The sequence below is a fragment of the Hypanus sabinus genome, chromosome 8 (genome assembly GCF_030144855.1).
Source record: "Hypanus sabinus isolate sHypSab1 chromosome 8, sHypSab1.hap1, whole genome shotgun sequence".
Classification (NCBI taxonomy): Eukaryota; Metazoa; Chordata; class Chondrichthyes; order Myliobatiformes; family Dasyatidae; genus Hypanus; species Hypanus sabinus.
The window spans coordinates 55674013-55688041 of NC_082713.1; the positions used below are offsets into that span (position 1 = coordinate 55674013).

The following is a 14029-nucleotide window of genomic DNA, read 5'->3' on the forward strand; positions in this document are numbered from 1 at the left end:
AAGAAAAAGTAGAGGCGACAGCAGGCATCCCTGTCTGACTCCAGTAGTGACCAGGAACTCTTCAGACAGTCTCCCATCGTGGATGACCCTGCATGAGAAGCCATCATAAAGCTGCTTGATGATATTCACCATCTCTTCCAGTACACCATAGTGTCGTAAGATGCTCCACATTGACTCCCTGTCCAGGCTGTCAAATGCCTTCTCAAAATCAATAAAACACACATATAGTTGAGTTTGCCATTCTATTGTCTGCTCCACAATGACTCTAAATGTAGCTATCTGGTCAATGCATGATCTCTCTTTCCCGAACACTGCCTGCTCATCTCTAAGTCTCTGGTCAATGGCATCTTTCATCCACTCCAAGATGACCCTGGGGAGAACTTTGCTAGGAATGGACAACAAGGTGATCCCCCTCCACTTGCCACACAATGAAAGATCTCCAGATTTTGGCAGCTTCACAAGGAGGCCCTTCTTCCAATCTGATGGGATCTCTCCTGTTCTCCACATCAAATTCAGCAGTATATGCAAATGGTCCACCATAACCTCTCCACCCACTTTCTATGCTTCTGCAGGAATGTTGTCTTCTCCAGCAGCCTTGCCGTTCTTCAGGCTTTTCAGGGCTTTTCGAATTTCTTGCTTGGTGATTTCACCTATATTGATGTTGAGTGGGTCTCCAGGCTTCTGTGGTGATGGTCTTGCAGATGGTCTCCAGGCTTCTGTGGTGGTGGTCTTGCAGATGGTGTAACTGGAAAAAATGACTGTGAGCAGCTCTGGATCTATTTCATCATCAGTGGTAGTAGTCTGGCCAACTGTATGATGGGCACGTAAGAGAGAATAGGTGCAGGGAATGGTGCTGACAACCGGCATAGGTGATGGACAGAATTGCTTCCTTCTATGTATGGAGACATGACTTAGTATTCCCTATAATGTCCGAAGTTCAATCAGTGGGAGCAGATGTGCTGAACATTCTCTATTGCCAGGGATATGTCTGCTAGGTTTCCCTTGTTTTCAGGGAAATTCACTCAAGACTGGTATGGATTTTTATCTAGAGATTGATTGAATTTGGACAGACACAGTAGGCCAGTGAGTACTTAGGCTAAGCGTGCAGAGTGGGAAAGTTCAATAACTCATGTGGTCTCAGTTTCAGGACTGAATTACACAGGTCAGGGAAAATTAAAAAAATGCAGATGCTGGAAATCTAAAAACAAGAAGAAACAGGAAATGTTGGAAATACCTGGAGGCTCAGATCATATCCATTGGAAGAGAAATAAAGTCCATGTTTTGGGCCAGAGACCCTTTATCAGAACTGAAAAGGAAACAAAAGAAGATTGTTAAGCTCTTGGGGAAGTTGGGGGAGGGACATATCTCTAATAGGGTGACAGGGTGACCAAAGAGATAATTTGTAAATAAGGCTATCTGTGATTTTGTTGTATATTAGATAGTGTGGAGGATGATCATGGGGGAGAGTCCTTGAAGGGGATAGCAAAGGGATGGGTAAAGATTGGGTGATGTTGTGGGACCATAAATTGGATCTAGACTAGAAGATAAAGCAAGTTTCAAAGACACTTTTAATCTGAAATCTATAAAGAGTTGGTATCGTGATTAGTGATGCTAGAAGGTGGATGTAGTAAGGTAAGCTGGGGATCAGACAGGCTGAGCAGGAGATTGGGTTTGGTTGATGGTCAGGCTCCAATTAGTAAAGGGTTTGGGCTTGAAGTAGATCTGGTCAGACTGGGGATGGTATAGGGAAAGGAGAGTCATGCTGCTGGGTCTTCCTTGTTGTGTTTCACACAAGGTTAAAAACTAGGTCATAATAGACCAATTCAGTAATTATGCAACAAGTCCACATCACACGGAGGTGGATGGCATCAGCAGGCTTTACTTTCAGCTTGCATGCCAATTTGCTAAGCAGCGTGAAGTGCATGATCATGGTATGAATGTTGTTCATGGTCACAACCCTGGGCAAATCAGCAATTGTGAACATGAAAAAATGATACTTCACCATCTATTTCCAATTCTGTTATTTCAGTTAAGTATTCTAAGCTAAGTAATACCCAGCATTCACTTACCAGCAAGCTATTTTTTCTTTTGGTGACTGTTACAAATATTATAGTTCAAAGATGGGCTATGATTATGTTTTGACCACAAATGATCATGGAAGAAAGTTGCTCAAATTGGTTTAGTGTCAAATATGCATATATGTAAGCAAGATAACTTAATGTGGAAATTACTGTGAATACTGAGAAACCTTCAGATCTCAACTTCAGGTCTACTGTCATTACTTCCCATCAAAAGCAAGTGTTGACTATTACATCCTCAAAAAGTGTTGTTTATCTGCAACCTGCTTTTTCTCTCAAAATCCCTTGAATATGCTGTTTCCTCCCAAGTTCATGTCCACCTTCACTGAGCCACTTTGAATCCTCAGAATCAAACCCACAACGTCAATCATAGCACTGGATCTGCTTGTATCAAGCTTACTAATCACTTCCCATGAGACCATGAAAAGGATCATCTACCCCTTATTTTCTCTTCCAATACTTCTGCAGCCTTTGATACAGCTGATCACACCATCCTCCACATCCTATTGAGTAGAAATAAATTCAGTCTGTTCTTTTCTTTGGAGAATTAACTCTCTGCACACCTTTGTTGCTTTTTGAGGATCTGTCTACCATACCCTCAATTTTTGTTTGCAGGTTGCACTTGGCAGTATCATCCAAATACAAGGCATTATCTTGCATCCACGTATTAGAACATAGGACACAGAAATTTACAGCACATTACAGGCCCTTCGGCCCACAACGTTGAGCTGACCATGTAACCTACTTCAGAGACTGCCTAGAATTTCCCTCTATTTTGCTAAGCTCCATGGACCTCTCTGAGGCTTTTAAAAGACCCTATTGTATTAATGAAGTCACTTTACCTAATCACTACTAGTCTTGATTTCACTACTTTTCTTTAAATTATCGGATTGTTGTCTAATGTCTACCACAGGAATAGCAGAATTTTTCTCCAAACAATGGAGTGGTATGACATTCTGTCATCTTCAATCCCTGTAACAAACTCCATATCCTAATCCCCAACTTCATTTCTCTCCCTGAGAGCTGTTTAATTTGGACCAGACTGTTTTGTTGAGGCATTTTCGCTTTAAGTTGCATTTCAGCTTCATATCTGTATTGTCTCTGAGATCTCTGTAACATCACCCAACTCTGACCTCACTTCATTTCTTATGCAGCTAAAACTTCTCTATGCTGTTTTCATCTCAGTCTCCTGAAACTCTAGTGCCTTCAACCCCACTATTTAACCATCAACTGTATGCTTGCTGGCCCAGAATGATTCCTGATTTTAAAATTCCCTTTGTAAACATTATCTCAGATCCTCACCCATAACTCTTTGAGATATCTATGCTGTCCCAGATGTAACCTCTTGAGCAATATTGAATCTAATAACTCCATGGTCAGCTGTGCCTTCAACTGACAGAGCTGTAAGCTCTGGAATTTCTTCCCATATTATTCTTGTTCCTCTACTTTATCCTTATCTGTAAGATTCTGCTTCATATCTGTTATTTTGACCAGATTCTTGTACATCTACCTTGCTAATGTGCTCGGGGTCAGTCTTAAAAAACACATTTGTGAAGTTTCTTGGGCTAGTTCGCTGAGTTAAAAGTGCTAAATGGAAGTTGTGATTGTTGTTTAAACAACAATGTAAAAGTTTCAGTATATCCCATAGCAGGACAAACCTGGAGCTTATCCCGCCAGTAAATGAACTAACCAAATGAGCTTCAAGGGCCAAGGTGCAGTGCCGTTAACTTTTAAATTCTCAGGAATTGAAAGAAACTTTTATCCCTGGTGTAAAAGAAAATTTAAATGGAAAAATTAGTTCAAAGCATCCTAACCCTGGACTCTGACTATCTGTACTTAATTTGTCCTTCTCAGTAGAAAAAATATCAAAAGAAATGTTTAATATCTTCTTGATATCCTTAACCTAAATGGAAGAAGTTCCAGACTGTCTGGAAGAGAGGTGAATGGATATAATACAGCAGCAGCTTATGATTATTAATGATCTAGAAGAGCACTGTGTGTGATTGATATTATTATCCTGAAGACTAGAGTTTTAAAGACTTATCAGATACAAGTGCAAAACAGAGTATCATGGCTCAGAAACTGTTTTCACATGAAACAACAAAGTGAAATTAACATCCTTGCTTAATACCTTTTTTTTGCAGTAAGTGAACTGTGGCATTTGATGTACATAGCTAAGACCAGATCCCAGTAGGTAACAAGATATTATTGATGAAATATTAATGCAACGGTTGCCATTATGGATCTGTGATTTCAATGATTTTTTTTTAGCTTCAGCAGGAGAATAAATGAATGGAAGGAAGTTATTAACTGAAATTTTTAATGAGTAGACATTGAGTTCATACGTTTTAAAATACCTGCATTTGTAAAGTTTTCTCTGGTGACAAACCTAAGATCACAGAAGCTGTCTTTTAACATATATAAATCTTATCATTAGGAAAAGCCTCAACAAAAAGAACTAATAAGATTCTTGGAATCCAGCAGTAGGAAAGACTCTTATATGGAACCAGTGATGCATGATACAAGATCAACTATTCTTATAACTTATAAGTCAAAGTTGAGTTTATTGTCTATATGCATAGTGATATGAAAGACTTAATTGCAGCTACATCACAGTCACATGGCATCATATAAACAACATTCACAAGAAAAAAATCTAAATCATACATAAATTATACACAGTTTTACAAGAAAGAACACAACTAGAACAAAAAAAGATTATTGTGAGGCAAAGTGAGAATGCAAGTTTGGAAATTAAACAGTGGCTCAATAATTCAACATCAGCAGTTTGGTAAATGTTCAAGGGATAGGGATGGATCCAAAAATATGAAGTAAATAGCAGAAAGCTTTACAATTTTCTCTTCAGGAAACATTTCAATGGAAGTGCATTAGAGGAAGAATGGAGATAATATTCAGCACTGTTACATCAGTTCTCTCGTGTCTTTCCTCAATTATCAAAGCACAACTGCCACAAAGTACAAAGCTGCCAAAGAAGACACTGGTGAAGTTATTAATATGGTTTTCCTGTAATGTTTCAATATTTAGCAACATACATAACTAAAAAGATATCTTATTTCCCTGTGTTCAGCAAATATTTGTCTTTGAATAACATTGCCCTTCTATAAGATCTTCTACAATAAGCAGAAAAAAAGCTACAATACCTATCAATAATAATGGATCATTTTATGGATGCCAGCTGGTGCAAACAGTTGCAGAACAAGTAGCATAACTCTAGGTAGTGGGAAATATCCTAAAGTTTGATACTTAATGGACAGGCATAGAGATAGTAATCATGTCCTCCACCTGATGCCCATTTTTCAGATTTTAGGATTCCCAAATTAAATCCTTTAAAACTTAATGATGTTTTCCCATTCATATACAAAAGTGATTGATGCATATTTAAACTAAAAGACTCAGGTTATAACCTTTGATTCTCCTTGGAAGTGAAATTAGTGCCAAAGTATGACAAAGTTGTAAATGTTATCATCAGAAGATTGTGTGACAGACCTGATAGATTAAGGAAATTACAAGAATAAAGAGGCCTGGTGATGATAGTACATTCAAAGTAGCATTAGATTCTTTTAAAAGGCATTTGATAAATTACAACTTAATTAATGTTTTTAACAAAGCTGAATTGCATAGGTTAAAGTGGTAATGGAAATATGGATATGAAATTGGCTTAGGATCCAAGAACACAGTAGGAGTGAATCACTATTCAGATTGAAGAGAAGAGTACTGTGGTATCCTCCAGGGACTGATATTAGGATCATTTTAGGAAAGATGTGTAGGCTACAGAAAAGATTCAAATGAAGTATAAGGAAGTATATGATACCAGGGATGATATTTCATTTAGCTGGTAGAACTAGAGAAGCTATGATGTACTCCTTTGACTGAAGAAAGTTCAAGGGGAGACTTAATACAGTTTCAGATGGTGGTTGACCAGGAAACACAGGTTTAAGCCAAATGGCAAAAGAAGCAGTAAGGAAACGAGAGGAGTGTTTATTATGTAGCAGCTTGTAATGATCTGTAGCATGCTGTTAAAAAAGATGATGGAAAATGATTCAGCAGTAAATTTGAAAACCAAATTAGCTCTTTGAAAATGAAGATGTTTGAAAAACCAATGATTCACCTTCATAGGCACAACAAATTGAATGGCTTTATACAGTGCAATAAAATTCAATAACTTCACCATTTTGTTTAATTTCTTGATAAAAATCTGATTCCATTTCAAATCACAAGTGCCCCAAAATACTTGGTTCAATCTGCAAGACATTTTTGTTGCTCAATAAACTGAACCATTAAATTTTCTGGACTCAATTATTTGCATAGATTCATCTGACCATTAAAGAACTCTCCAGCAGAGAAATTTAGAACCAAAATATATAATATTTAGTTTCTCACACAAAATTATAAATCTGAATGAATAAAGTGGAAAAGGAAAATTAAGATCATTGTTGAAAGTTGCCAGAATTAGATGGGGCTGTATCTGACAATGGCAAGAATTTACCAAATGTCCCGAACATTACCTTTGACATGTGCACTCTAATTCTACACAGGGGAATGGTTGTATAGCAACTTGATTAGATTTCCACACATATCTCAGAAATAAGTGTTAGACCTACTTCTAGAAACTATTATCAATATTATATTATTATCAGTTAATTACATCTCTTTTTTAGCATTAGAACAGCTCAGCAAGAGGTCGTTAAAGAAACGCGACAAAAAGGCTAAGAAATGCTACTGTCATTTTGGAGTTTAAAGAAACAGGGGTGACCGTCCTGATCGTATAGTGAAACTACAGGTTGATGAAGGCTGTGGTAAACCTATTTTCTCGCTACTTCCAATACATGTCTCTACTGACCATGGGCTCATTGTACAATCGCTGGCAGCAAGCTTCACATCAAGCCATTACATCCTGGGATAGGAATGGCATCTCAAGCTCACTAAATCTAAGCAGATAATGCAGGACAACCAATTCCACTTAAGTCCTTCAGCTGCAGAATGACTGGCTTTGTGCTTTTTTTTCCAGAATCTGGTTGGTACTGATTGGGTTAATAATTAATGTTCATTTAAAGTTGTCCTTGAGAAAATGGTGTTGAACTGCGTTCTTGAACCACAGCAGTCCCCTGTTGAAGGTACTTAGACAGTGTAATTAACTAAAGAGTTCAAGGATTCAGACCTAGCCACAATGAAGGATCAACAACAAACTTCCAAGTCGGTAAGGGTTATGACTCAGAGAACCTGAGTGGTGATGATCTTGTGTATGCGCGATATTGGCTTTGCTGATAGTAGAGCTTCTTGGTATGGCAAGGTGATATCAAAGTAAATCTAATGCTATCTGAATAAATAACCCTGATCCATTTTGTACATGGAGCACACTGGAGTGCTGGTGGAGTGAATGTATATTTAGGGTTATGATTGTGCTGCTAATTAAGGTAGGTGCTTTAACCTGGACAAAATTAAGCTTCTTGGGAGGTGTTGGAGCTGCTCTTATCCAGTCAAGTTGAGGTATTCTATTATGTTCCTGACCTATGGCCGGGAAATGGCTGAAAGCCCTTGAGCTCTATGTCAGTAGGTGAGTCATTCCTTGCAGGATACAGAGTACACGACTTGTTCTTATAACCACAGTATTTATGTGGTGGAAGCAGAGAGAATGGATACCTCTAGGAAAATACCAATGACTAGCTGATTAGATTATCTCCTTTTGAAAACAATCATTGACTGGAACTTTTGTGTCCCATCTGCATGCAAACTGTTTATGACTTTACCTGTTATGTCTTCATCGTATAGCTACAGAATTTTTAAAATGTGGTAAAATATTTTCTCTCATACATTAGGCATTACATTTCCATATGTTTGAAAATGCATAAATACAGGATGCAATATTAGGTATAATCATTTTGTAGATTACTCATTGTAGTTCCGTTATACTGAACTAACAGGAAGCAGTGAAGTATCAGAATCAGAATCACTTTATTACCAGTATGTTGAACGTACCAGAATTGATTGTGGTTTGGTGCCAAGCATAAAACACAGGACGATATCATAGCAGACAACTTACGAGACAATAGTGCAATTAGCCACGAGCAATCAGCAATTAGCAGAATGGTCATGTGCACAAACATCAATAATCTTACTTAAATAAACGAAACGTGAACATACGAACAGACTGAATAATTTTCAAAAGCAGGAAAGACCATTTAACAGATGTTGCACAGGGACAGTATTGAAGTGGTTAAACTGCATTGGTAGTCTTTAATATCCCAATCTAAGTGAGCAGTCTGAATTTATCTTATTAACTTGATTACGTCTCTATTCACAGACATTACTCAGAGTGATGCTTGGGCCACATCCACCATCCATGCATAATTTAATATAGTCTGCTTAGTGCATCTCAGTCTTTCGTGACTGAGAGCCCCATTTGGAAGGTAAGTGCCTGCCTTGAGATAAAAGCAATCTGCTTTTCTAATCTGAGGCAGGAAGCAATCCTGAGCAAAAAGGAAATGGCATTTTGATCAATGTGCTCATCTCCCAGATAAACAGGGTGAAAGTAGCTGCTTTAATATATCGGAGCAAAGGAGCAAAAATGATACAGTTGCAGAATATGAACCCAAAGCTCCCTATGTAGTTCAGAATGTCATCTTCTAGTGGGGTAAAATGCTGAACAAACGTGGTACCAGAAGTGTCAAGCATTATCTCCTGCTTTTCCCATTTAAGTAACTGTGGGTGACCATGGAATAATGAATACTGTTTAAGATGTCATATTTACTATAGATGCTGTTCCTTTTCCCTACTATGAACTAGTGTTTGCTTTAAAACTGCCGCATAATTCAAGCAGTAAAAGCTAAATGTTAAAAAAAAAACAAAGAAATACAGATACTGGAAATCTGGAACAGAAACAGAAAATATAAAAACATTCAGAAAGTCAGGCAGCATCCATAGAGAGAGAAACAGCAATCAGAGTCAAGATTGAAGGCCCATCGATGGATCTGAAACATTAACTGTCTGGCCTGCTGTGTGTTCTCTACCATTTTCTATATTTTTATACGTAAATCAGTTGAATTTCATGTTTTGGTATGTGATAATATTACAATTAGAAATTCTTGCAGCCATTCATCAAAACTCTGAGTGAGGCAAAGAAACTGCGCAAAAATGTATAATGCCAACCACCAAAGTCTTGCTAAGTATAAGTTAAAAGCTGTTTATGTTGATGACACTCCAGGATCCTATGGTCCTGTGGAATACAGTCACTGCTATGAAAACAGCAGTAATAATTCCTGTTGAAGGGTCTCGGCCCAAACGTCGGCTTTACTCTTTTCCATTGATGCTGCCTGGCCTGCTGAGTTCCTCCAGCATTTTGTGTTGTTGTGTAATAAAAAAAAGGAACAGCTGAAAATACTCAGCATGCCAGCCAGCCTCTATCTAGAGGGGCAAATACGAACATTTCAGGCCCATGACCTATCATCACATCTCAGTGCTTGTAAAGAGGACCATGGGAATTTGCAGCACTGTGAAGATCTTAAAGGCCTTTGTCTGCTTGAAGGAGTGAATGCATCTTCACTATTTAAAATATTTTATGAAATAATTGTTATGACCAAAGAATTAAACATTTAGAAAGCCTTCAACTTAGAGCCAAATATCCCTGAATACTTCTGACAAGTTACTTCAACAAATAGATCAGCTTTAATTTGAAGATTCTGAGGAAGAGGTGAAAAATACTGATTATGATTCAAGCAGCATAAAGGGCTCACAACTTTCTAGCTGGTCTTACCAGCCCAGGAATGGTGAGAAGTTGCTGAGATCATCAAGCACACTTACACCATCAAATACCTAAAGAAATTCCATGTCTAATCAAAAAGAGATATGAATGTACACTTGCATGCTCCTTGCAAACAGTGTAATGCATCTTACTGCCATCTTATTTGATTGCATCATAGGGTATATCATGGGAACAGTCACCAGTAGTTACTCTTGTAGCTTTATCCCAGAGTAGAAATGTCAAGTACTAGAGGGCATGTTTTTAAGATGAGGGGGGAAAGTATAAAGAAGATGCAGAGGGCAGATTTTCTTTTGCTGTGTCCCTAGAACGGGCTGCCAGGGAGAGTGTCGAAGCAGATTGATGCACCATCAATAACTCACACTGAGACGTAAGGCGAGATATCGGCTTTTATTGACTGGAAGAAGGAACCAGGAGTGAGTGTCTATCATACTATGTCCTGGAGACTGAGGCCGAGCGTCAGGCCTCAGATCGCCTTTATACAGGGGCCTGTGGGAGGAGCCACAGGAGCAGTCAGCAGGGGGCGTGTCCAGACAGGCACATAGTTCACCACACAGATACAATCTGGCGTTTAAGATGACACATGAATAGACAGGAAATGCAAGGGTAGGGATCATATAAAGGCAGAGATTTACTTTAGTTCAGCATCATGTTTGGCATAGACACTGGGGCCAAATGGCCTGTTCCTCTATGTCTATGTTCTACATAATTGTCAGCACTTTCAAGCTATTCCCATTGCAATCTAAGCATATTATCTTACTTCCATTTCGGAGGAACTTCTGTTAGTTTAGCAAACTCAGCACCGCAGCCCAGTGGTCCCTCAGTCAGCAGACTACTTTCTCTGCTGGTAATCCAGACTGTGCCAGTCTGAGTCAGCACCCCTACACTGCTGAATAGGGGAAAGTATGGCCCGAGCAAAACTCCCACATACCAGCATTTTGAGACCATGTCATTCAGACCTGCTACTTCACAACCATTCAGTATACTGGTACAGACATTTGCATCTTAGCTATAATTAAAGGCCAATTATTCATCAGTCTGAGGTTTAGATGCATTTGTTTTCCTGTATCAGAAAGGTTTCCAAAAAAGGAACTAGCGTAATGGAGGAAATAACTCTGCTGGATAAAAAAAAAGCAATGGAGCAGCAAAGATGGAACTTAAGGAAGTTGGCTGGAGACTGTGACTAAGTGACAAATTACCTACAGTCTGAATCAGGTTTAATATTAGTGGCATATGTCATGAAATTCGTTGTTTTGTGGCTGCAGTACATTGCAATAAAAACTATAAATTACAATAAGTACATATATTAAAAGAAATAAATTAAATAAGTAGTGCAAAAAGGGAGAAAAAGTAGTGAGGTATTGTTCATGGGTTCATTGTCCATTCAGAAATGCGATGGCAAGGGGAAGAAGCTGTTCCTAAAACGTTCCTCCTCCTTGATGATAGCAATGAGAAGAGGGCATGTCCTGGGTGACAGACGCTGCATATTTTAGACAATACCTTTAGAAGGTGCCTCAATGCTGGGGAGGCTAGATAGAGCTGACTGCGTTTGCAGCTTTCTGAAGTGATCCTCTGCAGTGACCCTTCCATACCAGAAGGTGATACAACCAGTTAAAATGCTACATCTGTAGAAATTTGTGAGTGTCTTTGGTGACATTCCAATACTCATCAAGCTTCTAATGAAATATAACTGCTGATGTGCCTTCTTTGTAATTGTATCAATATGTTGGACCCGGGATAGATTTTCAGAGATGTTGACACCTAGGAATTTGAAACTGTTCACCCTTTCCACTTCTGATCCCTCGATGAGGACTGGTGTGTGTCCCCTCAATTCCCCTTCCTAATGTTCACAATCAATTCCTTGGTCTTACTGATGTTGAGTACAAGGTTGTTGCTGTGACACCACTCAACCAGCTGATTTATCTCATCCTGTATGCCTCCTTGTCACCATCAGAAATTTTGGCAATAGTTGTGTCATTGGTGGCCACAGAATCGTGGGTGTAGAGAGAGTAGAACATTGGGCTAAACATGCATCCCTGAGCTGCATCAGTGGTCAGTGAGAAGGAGATGCTATTTCCAATCTTCACACACTGTAGTGTCCATGTGGGGAGGTCAAGGATCCACAGTGTGGTTTGCCAACATTCCAGCGGTAATGTCATTGATGGCCTGAGTTTCTCCAGCAGTGCTGAGGCCACATTAAGGTTTTCATGAGCCTGTCTGGCAGGCTCCCAGTACAGGAACATTAAGGTCCAGAAACACTTTATCTCTATAGTCCTTCGATGGCAGCCCCTCAGAGTAGGATATGGGAAAAGAGTGGGCATGTGGTACATCTATGTCACTACGTACGGCAGATAACAACAACCCCTCCATGGATTTGGTTCAACACAAGATCCTAGTTTAAGAGATGTAGCACTGGCAGTGAATGATAGGCCTGCCAGCTACCTACCCAGAAAGTACCATCAACAGGATTCGGAGGGTCACCAGTGATATAGACATTCCATGTAGTGTTATCTAAGTCTAGTCCCATCCTTTGATGATACTTCACCCCATCTCCAGCTTCAGAGTGGGGGGGGGAGGTGATGGTTATGCAATCATTGTAACTAGGTTGATACCAACCCACTGAACAGTTTCATTGGCAAAAGTCTATGGGCAGCGCAGTCCCATGTGCTCCCGTTACAGTTCTAATTTTGTTATCGAAGTAAAACACGGAACAACCTCACTATGATCCAGGGGTATAATCCGCCTTCTGGAAGTATTGACGCTGTCTAGAGCACACCCAACAAGTCTGACGGGTTAGTACACGGTGCAAATAGATATATAAAGTGAAGAGAAGTGTTAGGAGTATTAGTGTTGTGGGATACTTCTGCATTTAGGCAGGAAATTACACAAAAATGTATAATATATATGAGTTACACAAGAAGGCAAGAGTTCAGTCCTTATCATTACTTGTTGTTGGGAATCTTTAAAAGCTTGTGTTAGATACAGTACTGCAAAATGCTTTCACTCATAACCTGGATGACCATCTGTTTAATTATAAAGGGATGAACGACTGACAAGCGTACCGGACATCTCATGCGGAGGACCAGTGGAAGTACCTCTGGCTACTCTAGCTTGATCTCGTCACGCAACTTAGCTCATCTGCTTTCCAGCTGGCCTGTAAGATTGACAGTGATAAGGGCAGGTGAAGTGATGCTTACTCTATAAAGCTTTTGTTAGCTTCTATATAACTTTACTTGTTATCGCAAAAATTTTCTCAGAAAGCTCTGGAATAAATTCTTAAATTTAGCAACAGTTACAGCATCGTTTCTCTGAGTTTGATAAGCTTTTACCCATGGAGATAACAAAGCAATAATTGGTGCTTAATCGCAACCCATACATTTAGGTAACTACATAAAGTCCATTTAGAGATTCCTGGGGGAAGGTCCAGCAGCAGCAGATACCAGCAGTCTTTTCAGATTACATTTCTGTCAAACCACAGTTCCCTACTACTTCTCTTGCTATGGTTGAGAATCTCTCATTTTCGATTATACCCATCATCCTTTGTAGTCCTGCAGGTAGTGTGCTTTAGTCCATAAAGTCTGATCAGCCTCTGGTGCTGTGGTGAACTACATGTACCTGTCTGGACACGCCGCCTGCTGACTGCTCCTGTGGCTCCTCCCACAGACCCCGGTATAAAGGCGATTGAGGCCTGAGCCCGGCCTCTCAGTCCAGGATGTAGTATGGTGGTCACTCACTGCTGGTTCCTTCTTCCAGTCAATAAAAGCCTATATCTTGCCTTTACGTCGCAGAGAGAGTTATTGATGGTACATCAGGTGCATCAGGCAGCAATAGTACTAATTCATCAAATGAATTTGGAAAGTATGATTACACTGGAGTGTTATGCGGCCATAAAGGTCTGCCATTGCTGCTTCAGCAAAGGGGTCAGCTCAAATGTTCTCTCTAGTTATTTCATCCTTCCCGTTAGTATGAGCCGCATAGTTAATAACAGCAATTGCAGTAAGTAATTTAAGAGCAGAAAAAAAAGTTCACAGTTAGTTCACCATGTTTTATCGGAGTTCCAAAGAGGTGAGAAAGCAGATTATTTCCATAATTGTCCATTGTTACGTGCAGTGTAAATGTTTGCAGCTGCATGTGCCGCAAAGATACTGTGAAGGCAAGAAGGTTCAGCTGTTTG

General features: G+C 39.5%; 1 protein-coding gene across 2 annotated transcripts in view; it reads right to left on the bottom strand.

Annotated features, from left to right (window-relative positions):
* Nucleotides 1-14029, bottom strand: part of LOC132398160 (protein sprouty homolog 2-like) — a 109758-nt gene that overhangs the window by 45560 nt on the left and 50169 nt on the right. Inside the window, exon 1 of one of the 2 annotated variants that reach the window (XM_059977218.1) lies at nt 1235-1251. The exons of the other annotated variant lie outside the window; for it this stretch is intronic. The gene's annotated coding sequence lies outside the window, so the exon portion shown is untranslated. Of the gene's footprint in view, nt 1-1234; nt 1252-14029 lie in introns of those variants that run through there. 2 annotated transcript variants of the gene reach the window in all.